Source organism: Psammomys obesus, unplaced genomic scaffold, assembly GCF_907164565.1.
Source record: "Psammomys obesus unplaced genomic scaffold, mPsaObe1.curated_primary_1811, whole genome shotgun sequence".
NCBI classification, from domain to species: Eukaryota; Metazoa; Chordata; class Mammalia; order Rodentia; family Muridae; genus Psammomys; species Psammomys obesus.
This window is the reverse complement of record NW_026596046.1, coordinates 22,159,211-22,172,169: the sequence shown is the minus strand read 5'-3', so window position 1 is coordinate 22,172,169 and position 12,959 is coordinate 22,159,211. Positions and strand designations below refer to the sequence as shown.

Sequence of the window (12,959 nt, the reverse complement as noted above, 5' to 3'; positions counted from 1 at the left end):
GTGTGTGTGTGTGTGTGTGTGTGTGTGTGTGTGTGTGTGTGTGTGTGAATGCTGTTGCCGTGGGTCCCAAAGCCTGTCAGTGGATCTTTTCCAAAGGGAAGGGAAAGTTCGGCACCTTCCAAGCCAACCATATACCTCACATCTTATCAAGACTCTCATGTGCTGTCCCACCAGTGTCCCAGAAGCCTCTACCTAACTTGAAATGAGTATCAGGGTGGGTAGTGGGCACAGAGCTAAGTCTTGGGTTTTAAATATGGTCTCACCATTGATTAGCATCCGGACTTGAGTGACTCCTTTTACATGTTTGGCTTCAGATTCTAGGATGCTTTTGGCTGACGACCAGAGTGCTTACCTCCTGAAGTCAGGGTGAGGGTGCGGGCATGGTGACACTTTGGATGTGGCCCACCAGAGATGACTAGGGCTGCCAGCTGCCATCAAACTCCTTCTACAGGAGGGCCTCTGACATGGCTCATGCCACAGCACCTAGAGCTTTCTACTCTTGCCTCAGACAGCCTCACCAGGCATCTTACCCTTGGCAATCTGTTTACCTCAAGTCTAACATAAGTATAGTTTCCAGCAAATTTGTCCTGGTTATTTCTTTAAAAAAAAAATAGTGACAATCATTACTTTGATCTTGACCTTGGGAGGTGACTGGACTCTGCTGGTGATCATACTGTGTGTTTTAGCATGTGGTGGTTGAGACTGCGGTCCTGGAGAAGGGCCCTCACTCACAGCCCCAGTCCTTGGCCTGCAGAAACTCACAGCTGGGGTCCTTCATGTATAACTTTTTTAATGTGGTCCCACATGGAGGCTTCAGGGCAGTTGATATGGCCGATGAAAGGTCATAAAGCAAGTGTCCCAAGCTGAGACCAGCAATAGGTGGCATGGCCTTTGCCTCCTAGCCCTCAAAGTCACATAGTACGTTTTTTGCCTCCCTTTGCCTACTGAGACAGCCTCAAAGGCTCTCAGGGGGAGGGGGATAGACTCCTCTACCTCATGATGAGTGAGCACGAAGAAGTCACACTGAGCTTAGTCCCTTCCATTCCTGCTCTCTCCACCTGACAGCACTATGCCTGGCTCTCTGGCCCATATCCCACCTCCAGCATAGAACCTTCTCCAGAATCCTCCAGAACCTCTCCAGGATGTGTTACAGGACACATGGGTCTCAGCACTTAGGAACAGTTTGCTCTGCTTCCCTTTCATATAACTTAGTCATCTTCATCATCTTCATCATTATTGGTTTTTTTGAGGCAAGGTTTGTCTGTGTGGTCTGGACTCACTCTGTAGACCAGGCCAGCCTCAATCTTACAGTGATGTACCTGCCTCTGCTTCCCTGAGTACTGGGATTAAAGGTGTACATCCATTTTTTTTTAAATACAAAAATATCATAAAGATACAGGGAGGAGGTAAAAACTGGAGGAAATTATTAAGAGACTGGTCATGGGTCTGGAATTGCAGGTGGTCACTTCCTCCCTTTGTGTTCCCCAGAATATTCTGAAAACTTCATATGGAACACCTTGTATAATCCAAAATTATTTTTAGAAAACATTCTAGTGGGGAACTGATTTTGCACTTAGTGATGGAATATACATTTAGCCTCGCAAGACTCTAGGCTCAATCCCCAACACCATAACTAAACCACATCTACCACAAAATAAAACCGATAAACGCTTACTGTGTGAATCCACAGAACTCAGCTTTGCAAATTCTTCTTCCCCTAAAGGAGCATGTTTTACATCATTCCAAAATGTATTTTATATAAAGACGGAAACACACACACACACCAATACTAAAATGAAGACAGACTTCCTATCTGTACATTGAAATTGGAGCAATCCTGAGCTTTAGGTACACAGTGGCAACTGTTAAAAGAGACAACAGCATCAAAGCTAGAAGCCCTGTGGTTTCTCTGCAAACCCAGGTCCTGTGATTTTTCAAGACAGGAGCAATGAGGATTGGGGCTACATCCGCTGCACTGGGAAGCTTTGGGTACAGGCACAGCTGATAACTAGGTGTCATGGCTTTGTGGAAAACGGGAAATTAACAGTCGCCCTTTCAAAGCCCACTGCGGGAGCTGTGTGTGCATTCAGAAGAGCAAAGAGTGCACTTGCTTTTCTGTCCAGAGGTGGAGCTGTAGACGTGGGGGAGATGGAGTTTACATCAAGCAAGTGTGAAAGAAACCCCGATGCTTGTGCCCAAGCTGGGTAAGTGACTCTCATACTGGAGGCTCTAAAGTTCTATCAGCTTGTTAAAACTGTGCATTGCTGCTTCTGCACCAGGAAGTTCTGGTCTAGGGGGAACAGGATTGGGCTCCTGACTGTATTTTACAATGAGCCTTCTGATTAACTCTTTGAGCATCACTCTCCTGCCTTTTGCAGGATAAGGCTAGTTTGCCAAAAACATTTCCCTGGGCTGTGTGGTGAGCATGGTGCTGTATAAGTCACACATTGTCCTCTATAAGCATCTCTCAAGGCTTAGGAAACCATATCCATACGTCCATTCCATTGTTGGAGAAAAGGGAGCTCAGAGCAGCAGGGAGATGTGTGTGGTCATTCGCTTGAAAGTGGAATTAGGATTTGAAGCCATTCTGGGGTGTCTGATGACAGAGGCTCCTGAGTGTGTCCAGGATAATTACTCACATGGTTCTGAAACTGGTCGGTGATGCCAAGTGGGTCTTGAAAACTAGTTCTTTCCTCTCTCTATCTTTTTTTTTAATTTTAATTATTTTCACAATATATTTATTATATATCCCAATTGAAGCCCCCTCCCTCAACTTCCTCCAGTCCCACCCTCCTTCCCTCTTCTTCCTATCCCCTTCCCCTAGTCCACTGAAAGGGGGAGTTCCCCGCTATTGCCATCTTCCCATAGCTTGTTAAGTGTTCATCAAGACCGCCTGGATCCTCTTCCTCCGTGGCCTGAGAAGGCCACATCACCAGGGGCAAGTGATCAAAGAGCAGGTAGCTGAGTTAATGACAGAGGCAGCCCCTGCTCCCCTCACATGGAGATCCACATGGAGAATGAGCTGCCAATTGGCCACATCTGTGCAGGGGACATGTTGAGAACCTAGATCCTCCCTCCATCTTTACTCCATTTTAGAACAGTGGCCATGGTAGGAAGTTCTTCTAACCCTGCCCAGCATGTCTTTTGGAAGAGTCAAAGGGTTAAAGCTTTGACTACTTTTTTATTTTCTTTTGTTTTGTTTTTGTTTGTTTGTTTGGTTGGTTGGTTTTTCGAGACAGGTTTTCTCTATGTAGCCTTGGCTGGATTTAAACTCATAGAAATCCACCTGTCTCTGCCTCTGCTGGGATTACAGGTGCACACCACCACACCTAGCTGACTGCTGATTTCTAAAGGAGGGGAAAATCCCCTCCTTGGCATCTCAGGTTAGATCTACTTTGAATTGTGAAGTTTAAGGGTCTTGGGGAGAGTGGGGTAGTAGCAGTACTCAAATAGTTCCTCTTCACAAGAGTTAGAAATTCTGTATCTTTCTCAGATAAAATCTCAGAAATCAGGGAAATCGCTGAAGAAGAAAATGAATTCTCAGAGTGCTGGATTTCAGTGGGCATGTATATTGATTAACAATAATGTCCTTGTTCATTTGAAGATGTGGCTGCCGGGGAGAGCATGACTTTCATTGCTCTGCTTGCTAAAAGTGGCAGCTTCCCTCCATTCTTCTGCAGAGCTGAGAATGAATATGTTAATATTGTAACTGGGACACAGGGAAGGGGACACGGTCTTTTTTGGTGACTGAACAATTCTGCTATAGAGTTGATGCCAGAGGAATGGAACTCCCTTCCCGGGAGTTAGGCCCAGAATATCTATTTGTCAAATCAATTGGCCCAGTGAAGACAAGAGCCCCTCTGAGACTTCAGTTAATAAGAGAGGGTAACACTGTTTTCCAGGAGTGGGGTCAACTTGGAAGATGAAGGCCATGTTGTTAATGAGGGTCTGTCTGGCAGGTCCACCTAGCCCATCAGAGTCCCGCAGGTCCCCGTTCTCATTCATGGAGCCTCCTTATTATGCCGGCATGCAGTCTGCCTTCTCAGAAGTGCAAACACTCCAAACCTTAAGTCGCATTCTCTCTGGTGTCTAAGCTGTATAATGAACATATAATTGAAGGCAGATAGTCCCAGGTGGATACAGACACATCCCTATCAAGCCAAGCAGAAGAGCATCACACAACCTCCAGTATTGCTGTGTCCCAAGTGTCAAAGGACAGTTCAACACTTGGGACATGCTCCATTCGTGGTACAAAGGCAGATTTCGTAAGATGCTAGTTTGGCTTGGGAGAAGTGAGGATGCCAGAAAGGAAGGGCCAAACCCTTTCAGAAGTTACACCTTCTTATTGTTCCCCTGGTTTAAAACTCTTTACTGTACCCCACTAAGGATAATTTCTCTAGCCACCTCTAGGCAATTCTTGAGAAGGAGTCCAAGGCCTTTTTCAGCATCATGATCAATTGGCAATGCCTGATCTGGGCATATGGAGGTGTAATAAATACAACCCATTTATTTACAGTCTTCTAGAATACAGTAAATTCCACTTGAGCCAAGGAGATACTGCATTGCTAGAAAGGGGTATGATGGTTGCATGCAGTATCAAGTCATTTGTCAGCTCTAGATGAGAAACACATGTCTTCATGCCCACAGAGCATGAAAGTTCCTGTCCATGGAAAGGACACTGGACCCCATTCACCTTGTCTGTTTGAGCCTTGTCAGTAAGAGAAGCAGCACAATTCTTGCCTTTCTGACCTGTTCCGACCTCTGGGAGGATCTCAGGGTCCTTTCCCATCATTCTGTCCCAAAGGCAAGGATAAAGTCCTTGAGATTCTAATGGGGGTCAAGTACTAGGAGTCAAATTTTTTAGAGATAGAATATGAAATTCCCCAAAGGTCAGAAAGAAAACTTTACATGAAAGCAAAATGTTGCTGAGGCCATTTACTGACTACCCAGAGTCAGTTCTCCTATCACCAGTAGGTTTCTGGAGAGACATCAGGGAGGCTTAAGTCTAAGTGGCTAAGTGCCCTTTCATTTCATCCCTCTGCCTGGGCCTGTCCTTGCCATCTGAGTGGTAAACACTTGAAAGTCTTTCTATAAATATGTGTAGCTATTATGAGTCAATTTGAGGCAAAACAAAAGAATAGGCTTTAAAACATTCTAAAATGTCTTGAGTGTCAAGGTTGGGGCTAGGCCCCGAGAGCCAGGGAGACGCTTGCCTTCTGCTTGTCTAGCGCTGCTCCAGGGATAGAGCTGACTGCATCGGGCAAGGGAATGAGGAAAAGAAAGACAGGCAGACACAGAGACAGAGAAATAGGATCATGGTGGAGGAAGTCTCAGCTTCTGCTAGGTCAACTGCAGCACCACAGAAGTTCAGCATGTTTATTATGCAGAGTCGAGCAAGGAGGCAGGGCTTATGGTATGCAATTGGAACAACGAGACAGATTTGACTAATGTAGGTAGGAACAGTCTCTGTAGAAAAGCAGGATCCGGTTATAAATATTGGGCAGGGTGGGGCAGCTGGGGAAGCTCTGGTGGGCATTATCTGCACCCGCTAGCAACATCCACACATGGATTAGAGGAGGGCTTTGCCATTTCCCCGTGAGCCTCACCCTGGTTTCTGGGAAGTGTTGACATTTTCCCATTTTCCCATGTCGTTCTCACACACACAGGGAGTCACTCATTCAGGGCTTCCTCTCCTCTCCACACTGGGGTGAGGATCAAATGCAGTCTTGGGCAAGCCACCAGGCAGGATACCATGACAGGGTATGCAGGCTCACTTGTACAGAGTTTCTGTGGCTATAGGAACCTCTTATAAGTCTGTGGCTCTAGGGGGATTCTGGGAGTAGGTATCCAAACCTCAGTTGTTCTGGTCAGTGACACCACCTCGCTATATTACTTTAGGAGTGAATTTCACAAGGACACTTTACCTGGAAAGGCTTGAAGCACTGTAATCAAGGGAACACATCAAAGGATCCTTCAGGGAATGTCTAGCCACAGAAGTCTGTGTTCGAGGACGTGCCATGGAAATCTGCTAACCACTGTCATCCATTGTGAAACAGTAGGAGCAGACCATAGGAGGGACCAGCTAGGAGGAATTGGTTCTAAGCACTGTGTGACAAACACTTGCTATGTGCTGGGTTTATTCACATAAATCACCAACTCCACTTCCAAATCCTACATCATCAGCAAGGAAGACAGTATTGCCCTCCTCTGTAAATTTAGAGATTCAGTCCTAGAAGCAGAGAGGAGCTTCCAGGGAATAATAGGTAAGTCACGGCCAATAACGAAAGAGTCCATCTATAGGCCCCAAACGTGAAAAAACTCATGCAATCGAATCTTCAGAAAATGGAACTGGTTATCACCACCAAGTTCTGATTCTCTATCAGGGATTTTTTTTCTTTAAGCACCTCCATGCAAACATTTCAGGGAAGAAAGGTATCATTTTCAAAATAAGACATGCCAGTTTTGAACCCAAGTTATCTTTTCTATAATCAACCCTGATTAATTGAGGTAGCTTTATCAAATTATCATTTCCCTCATCAGGAAATGGAGACAAAAATGTGACTCTGAGGGTCAGGGAGATGACTCCATCAGTCCAGTGTCTGCTTATAAACGTAAGAGCCCACATAAAAGCTGAGCAGAGTGGTTTGTGCCTGTAATCCTAGCAAGTAAGGCAGAGAAGGGAACATCTCAGTGAGCTCCAGGGTTAGTGTGGAATCCTGCTTTAATAAGTGAGATGAATAGTGGTTGAGGAAGACACTTGATACAGAGTTCTGAACTCTCCGTGCACTCTACTTTGCATATGCATACTTGTGCAAACATGAACACATACACACATACTATGCTACTCATATACATACGTAAATGTTACCGTGAAAGTTACACAATACATACATACATACACACACACACACACACACACACACACACACACACATATATATATATGTACAAAATACTTAGTGTATGGCAGGTACTTAATTCTTGAAACTGACTTAGTATTGATTATCTTGGGGCTTAATAAATAAGATAACAGAAAAGTCACTTGCTAAGGTTGTCTGATTAGTTATACAACCCTGACTAAACTCTGACCAGTCTCTCTCATACACGTATCCATGAGCTTTTCCCTTAGGGGGCCCAGGATAACTGATTTTCACAGCACCCATCCTGAGTCAGCAGGAAACACAGATTCCCACTAGCCAACTTTCTGATGGCGAGGTAAGTATGGCACATTAGGAGTATTTCTGTCCAAAGCAAATACTAAAACACGACACTTCCAAGAACAAACTTCAGCCGCCTAAAACACAGACACAGAATAATTCCAGAGCCTACAATGCCTACATTCAGAGCCAGTATGCTCCCCCCCCCCCACATCTGAACTTATTAGAAGCATTAACCTTAGAGACTTGGAACCCTGTCAGTTCTATAAACACTGGCCAGGCAGCATAATGTAAGGACATTTTCCTTGTTGTCATTTCAGTTTCCACTTAAGTCTTGGAAATAGTGTTGAATTTGAGCCATACTATATGTGGGCTGCCACCGGGCTGCGGATTTCGAGTCTGTGCTGTGATATTGAGCCCCTGTAGTGTAAATATTTGTCAAAGAAAGATTAACTGGTGAGGCGATGTATTCAGAATGATTGCACCTTTCATTAACCCTGTAAGGAAGCCGTCTGGAAAGACACACACTTCCCTAAATCACAGTTTATAATCAGCCACTGAATTTCTAGTTATCTTTTCAAGCACATAGATGGGTGCTTTTCGCCAATGTATACATACCCCTTTTCCACTCTTTCCTTGTTTATTTCAGGGTTATGTTTTGTCCTTAGCAGCCTGAAAGTTGCTCTGATTTTTCACATGTAGGTGGATTTGGAAACATACTATATCTCATGCATTTATGACCTGCACTTTTCTCAGAAATAATAAATAGCACTACTGGAAAAGTGATTAGGGAATTAATTCCTTGGAACCATAGTATCTTAATGCAATGGTACATAGAATAAATGAATAGCTTATTTACAGTTCCTTGTTTGGGTTAAACATAAGGCCATTTGCTTCAGAGTACTTTCCTGAAGAGGGTCATTTGCTTGTTCAACCCCGCCCCCCATGTGCTCTTGAAGTTGGTGCAGTATCATACTGTGAGCTACTTCCAAAATATAACCTTAACCAAAGTCCAATTTACAAATCACACCCAAAGGCTTGGTGCTTGGCTTTATGATCACCTAAACCTGCTTTGCAGAAGACCATGAACTGCAACGAATCAGATTATTACAACTCTGCTCAGGAATCACCTTGCTGAGGATGAGAGAAACCCAGGGGCTGGAAGGCTGAACTCAATGATGCACTAGACAGCATACTTTTTGGGGGGGAAATAGTAAGGCTGCACGGGCTATAGGGTAGGGCCAGAAGCTTAGATTCTCTGGCTGGGATTTGGGAGGCCAGAGAAACCCCAGAGGATGGAGGGGCAGAACCTCCAAGCTGATGCAGAAGTGGTTGCATGGGAGTCTTTCAGGAAAGCAGCAGGGAGGCTGGGTGAGGCTTCTTTTTCTGGGTACACAGCCACATTTCGACAAATCATTGTGACATTAGAACCCTAGAGTGCATACAGTGAGAAGATTGATAGCCTTGGACTGAGAGTTCCCATTCCAGAACTTTCTCCGTGGGCAATCAAGACTCTATTATGAAATTTAACACGATAACGCAGTTTCACAGAATCACCGGCAACATTCTCCACTGATACAGGGGAAGATATTGGAAACTTGAGTTAGGCTTATTTTATTCAGATCAGGACAAAAGTCCTACCGAGACTTGACATTTCTTCAGAAAGACTTCCAGCGACAGAACTTTCCCCAGAAGTCCCATCAATCATGACCTTCATCAGCTACACCGATGAGACTCTGTTCTCTGCTGCTGGCAGCCACAAGCCACGGAATTTTAGGCCCTGAACTTGACAAGAGGGAACTGGTAACTTTGATTCAGTTTCAACACACGCACTCCCTTGGATCCCTTAAAGATCAAGGGCGGAGGGTCTCCCACTGGGAAGTGCTGAATCCGAAACCGGCATTACAATCAGCTCTCTCTTGAGTATTAAGACCTGAGCCCCCCAAGGAAGCTGTTTGCTGCAAAGCTTATTGTGCTATTCCACCCCCAGAGCTGCGTTTACTGGCCTCTCGGGACTGACCCTCCTGGATCACAGCTAAGATATTAGGCACTGGGCTACCAAGGGGTCCTGGTGTCAAGTCCTCTCAGGTCTTCTAGCGGCCAAGGCCAGGCCCCATTGAATGAGCAGATACTGCTGCTACCTGGAACTGTGACTAGTCTCCGGTAGGGTGAACGGTGCTGAGCCCTGACCCTGCAGGGAAGATACTCAGGGTGATGCTCCCGCAGTCTTACTTACCTTGCCACGCGAGTCCGACGCGCTCGGGGACCCCCAGCTCCGGAAGCTCAAGCGCTGCGGTGCTTCCTCGGCGGCTCTGGGCACGGGGCGCGGGCTCCGGGCGCGCGCTCCCCAGGTCCGGCTCGGCGGAGCAGCCCGACTGCGGCTGAGTCAGCGCCCGGCGGCGGCGCGGTGAGCCCCGGGCAGCCGCCGCCGAGAGCGGCTGTGAGCAGAGCTGAGGCCGGCCGCCCTGGCATTTTAAAGGCGAGGCTTGGACGCTGTTCAAGCGGAAAACGCTGGGAGAAACTTCGGCCCCCCATGCAGCGCTGCACGCTCGGGGCGTGCTACCAGGCTCTGCAAAAGTATCTCTCTGTAAGGCAAAAAAAAAAAGCAAAAACCAGACCCCCAAACCACGAAGCTTCTCTCAGAGGATTCCTCGGTACCGACACAGACATGTCCATTAAAGTTAGGGAGCAGACCTGGAGGCCAGTTTGGAAAGTCTGCTGGATGCAATTAGGCAAGAAAAAGAAGAAGAAGAAAAAAAGAAGGAAATGAAGTGTAAGTTACTGAACCTGAGTTTTAGTGTGTGTGATGGGTTTAAGCTGGGAACCAGGAGGAAAAACAATCGCGATTTGCAATGATTGTTAGAAAATCCTAAAATAAAGACATCAAGCAGTTACATAGTAGTTCCCCACAATGAGCTGGTACGTAGGTCATGATATAAACAGGGCATGCTCACAGTGTTACTGTCAGTAATATGGTAGAAAAATCCTCTTCTCACTTAGAGAACAAACATAAATATCTGGAAATATCTTGTTCGGGGACCATGCTTGTTGAGGATCATGAAGGGAAAGCTACTTCCTTCTGGTAAGAATGGAATCTACACCCGGCTTTGGGTGGAGATGGAAAGACTGTGCCAACCCGTCACCTAGTAGAGACCACCGCTTAAGGCGAAAGCGAGTTCACCTTAAGATATGCTAAGGAAATGGGAGGAATAATTATCCCTTTAAGCTTTTCCTTTCCAGAGAGCCTTCCTCTGGAATTTTTCAGGGGGTCACAGCTAAGGGCTGCTTTTCTGAGTTCTAACCATTTCCACCATTTCTTCTTTCTGTCTCTTTCAATCGGATACTGGCCAAAGCTGGAGTGTGCTTTAACCCCTTGCTCTGTGGCGGCTTGTCCACCATTTGGTCTCTTACAAGGAGCATTGCTTGCTTTCTTCTTCTTCTGCATTTTCCTCCTCCAAAGCAGCTGTTGGCATTCATAGCTACTTGCCCTGGGGTTTTTCTTGTACATTCAAATGAAATTGTCCTCAAGCTTCCTTTCAAGTGTTTAAAAAATTCTTTTATTAGTGGTACTAAGAACTCTAAGAGAGAGACCAGATACCCCTCGTCACATTATCAGGGATAATACACCATACATAATACAGGAACATACACCATACTGGGGACCCTTCTATTTTTGATTGGAGGAACAGAAGACTTTGACTGTCTTAAGACTCAAGCCTCATTCGGGGACAAGCAAAAGAAACCCTGTCAGCCAATCAGCCCCCCGTGTTTGCATTTCCAACATAATCATTGACAAATTCCAAACAGAATTTTCTTTGTAAATTGATATGGTGATTTTGAGGTTCAGTTGGGAAAAGGAAACAATCAACACAATGGGGACAAAGAAGAAGATGGGAACGCAGTCCTGTTGGCTATTACCTCAAAGTGGTGTGTGTGTTCCTGCTTCAGGAGTGCTTTACAGGCGTTAGTGCATTTCACTCCTTGCTACTAGTCTATGAGGCAGATAATAGCATCGCTGCCATTCACAGATAAGCAAGGGAAGTAGGTATCCAAGGTCGAACAGGTAGAAAAGAAGAGTCGGGGATTTGATGCCTGTAGAGTCTATGCATCTGTGTCACATTCCTCCATTCCACCACAGATCCACAGTGATTACAGTGGTGTGGCACGGCTCAGGAGGTTCACCCCTCGAGCAAGACCCACTGCTCCAAGTTTAAGTGCAGGAAAAAAAAAATTCAGGTTGAAGATGGTACTGCAGTGAGTGCAAAAAAAAAAAAAGTGCTATAAAAGTAAATTATATTGGAATGACTGTAGTGATAACCAGGAGGTGGGAATATGCTTTCTGTGTAGTTTCTTAGACCAGAACAGATTACAGAACACTCAAATGCTGAATGTAGAATTGTGAAGCCAAGAAATAAATATACAGGTATTTGCCATACACTTGGGATTCTGACAGCCTTTCTAACACATCATAAAACCATAAAGAAAGATGCTGATAGATATAAGCATTAAAAAATTCAAGTGATATTGCTATAAAAAGTCATACTAAACAGAACGGAAGAGTAAATAAGCTGGAAAATATTTACTGTACATGTGGCAGGGGTTGCTTAATTTAATTTTAAAAGCAAACCACTGGTTAATTTTGATTTTCAGACTGTAATTCATTTATTTTTATCTTGTTTTCTTCAAGATCTCACTGGGTGATCTAGGCTGGCTTGGAACTTGCTGACTTCCTGAGAGGCTGTCCTTGAAATCATGATCCTCCTGCTGCAGCCCCCAGCTTGCTAGGATTACAGGAACGAGTCACCACTGGGTCCTCAAGTTACTTTTTAGTGCAAATAGTTTCACTCACTGTGTATCCAAGAGTCCAATTTAAGTGGTGGTCCTATATCTTCTCTGATAGCCTAATAGCGCAACACTTTAACACAATTTACAAAGGGCATAAAATCGTTATACAAAGAGAATATTAACTCCCCAAAACAAGGAGTAGAAGAGAGCTGGAGACAATTTCCGACAGAAAAACTCAAATAACAACACAAATTTCTCTGCTGATGCAATAAATACAAATAGGAAAATATGTTTTTTTAAGTAAAGCTGGAAATATTTAAAATATTGACAGCATCCAGTGCTAATAAAGGGTATAGATAAAGAAACCCACACTTATGAGAACGTAAACTAGTACAGTATTTCTAGAAAGTGGTTTGTGAACAAATGCCAAATTGAGCACTAATTGTTCATAACAGTTAACCAAGCAAACACATTTTCAGGTGTTTTCCTAAGGAAATTATTTGATTGGCCTGGAGACATAGTTCAGTGATTAAGAACATTTGCTGCTCTTGAAACAAACGCCCTGGTTCCCAGCACCCCTATGGTGGCCAGAACTGTCAACTGCTTCAGGTCCAGGGCATCTGATGCTCTTTTCCGACCTCTGTGGGCACTTCATGCACATGGCAAAACACTCATATACATAAAATATAAATAAATTAATTAAAAGAAGAAATCATTGACCTCTGGATAAAATACATACCACAAATGCTCATTTTCTCACAAAAATAATTTGTAATAGTGAAAAACTGGACACAATCTAAATGCCCAGATACAAGACGTAGTTAAGAGAATTAAATGATAGAATGTATTGATACTTTAAAGCCATATAATATGATTTTAAGCACCTTCTGGACACTTGTTCATCAAAGCAAAATTAAGAATCCTTCAGTGAATAGGAAGATGCAGATAGCTCCTCCATTTCTAAGAAAGTAGGAAGGAAAGTTAAGCTGTCTTTGTCAACTATAAGGCTCCTCCCTC

General features: G+C 44.5%; 1 protein-coding gene across 1 annotated transcript in view; it reads right to left on the bottom strand.

Moving 5' to 3' along the window:
- Ctxnd1 (cortexin domain containing 1) overlaps window positions 1-9,532 on the bottom strand; it is a 46,485-nt gene extending 36,953 nt beyond the window's left edge. The window contains exon 1 of the mRNA XM_055623350.1: window positions 9,394-9,532. The gene's annotated coding sequence lies outside the window, so the exon portion shown is untranslated. The remainder of the gene's footprint in view (window positions 1-9,393) is intronic.
- Between the last annotated feature and the right edge of the window lie 3,427 nt (window positions 9,533-12,959).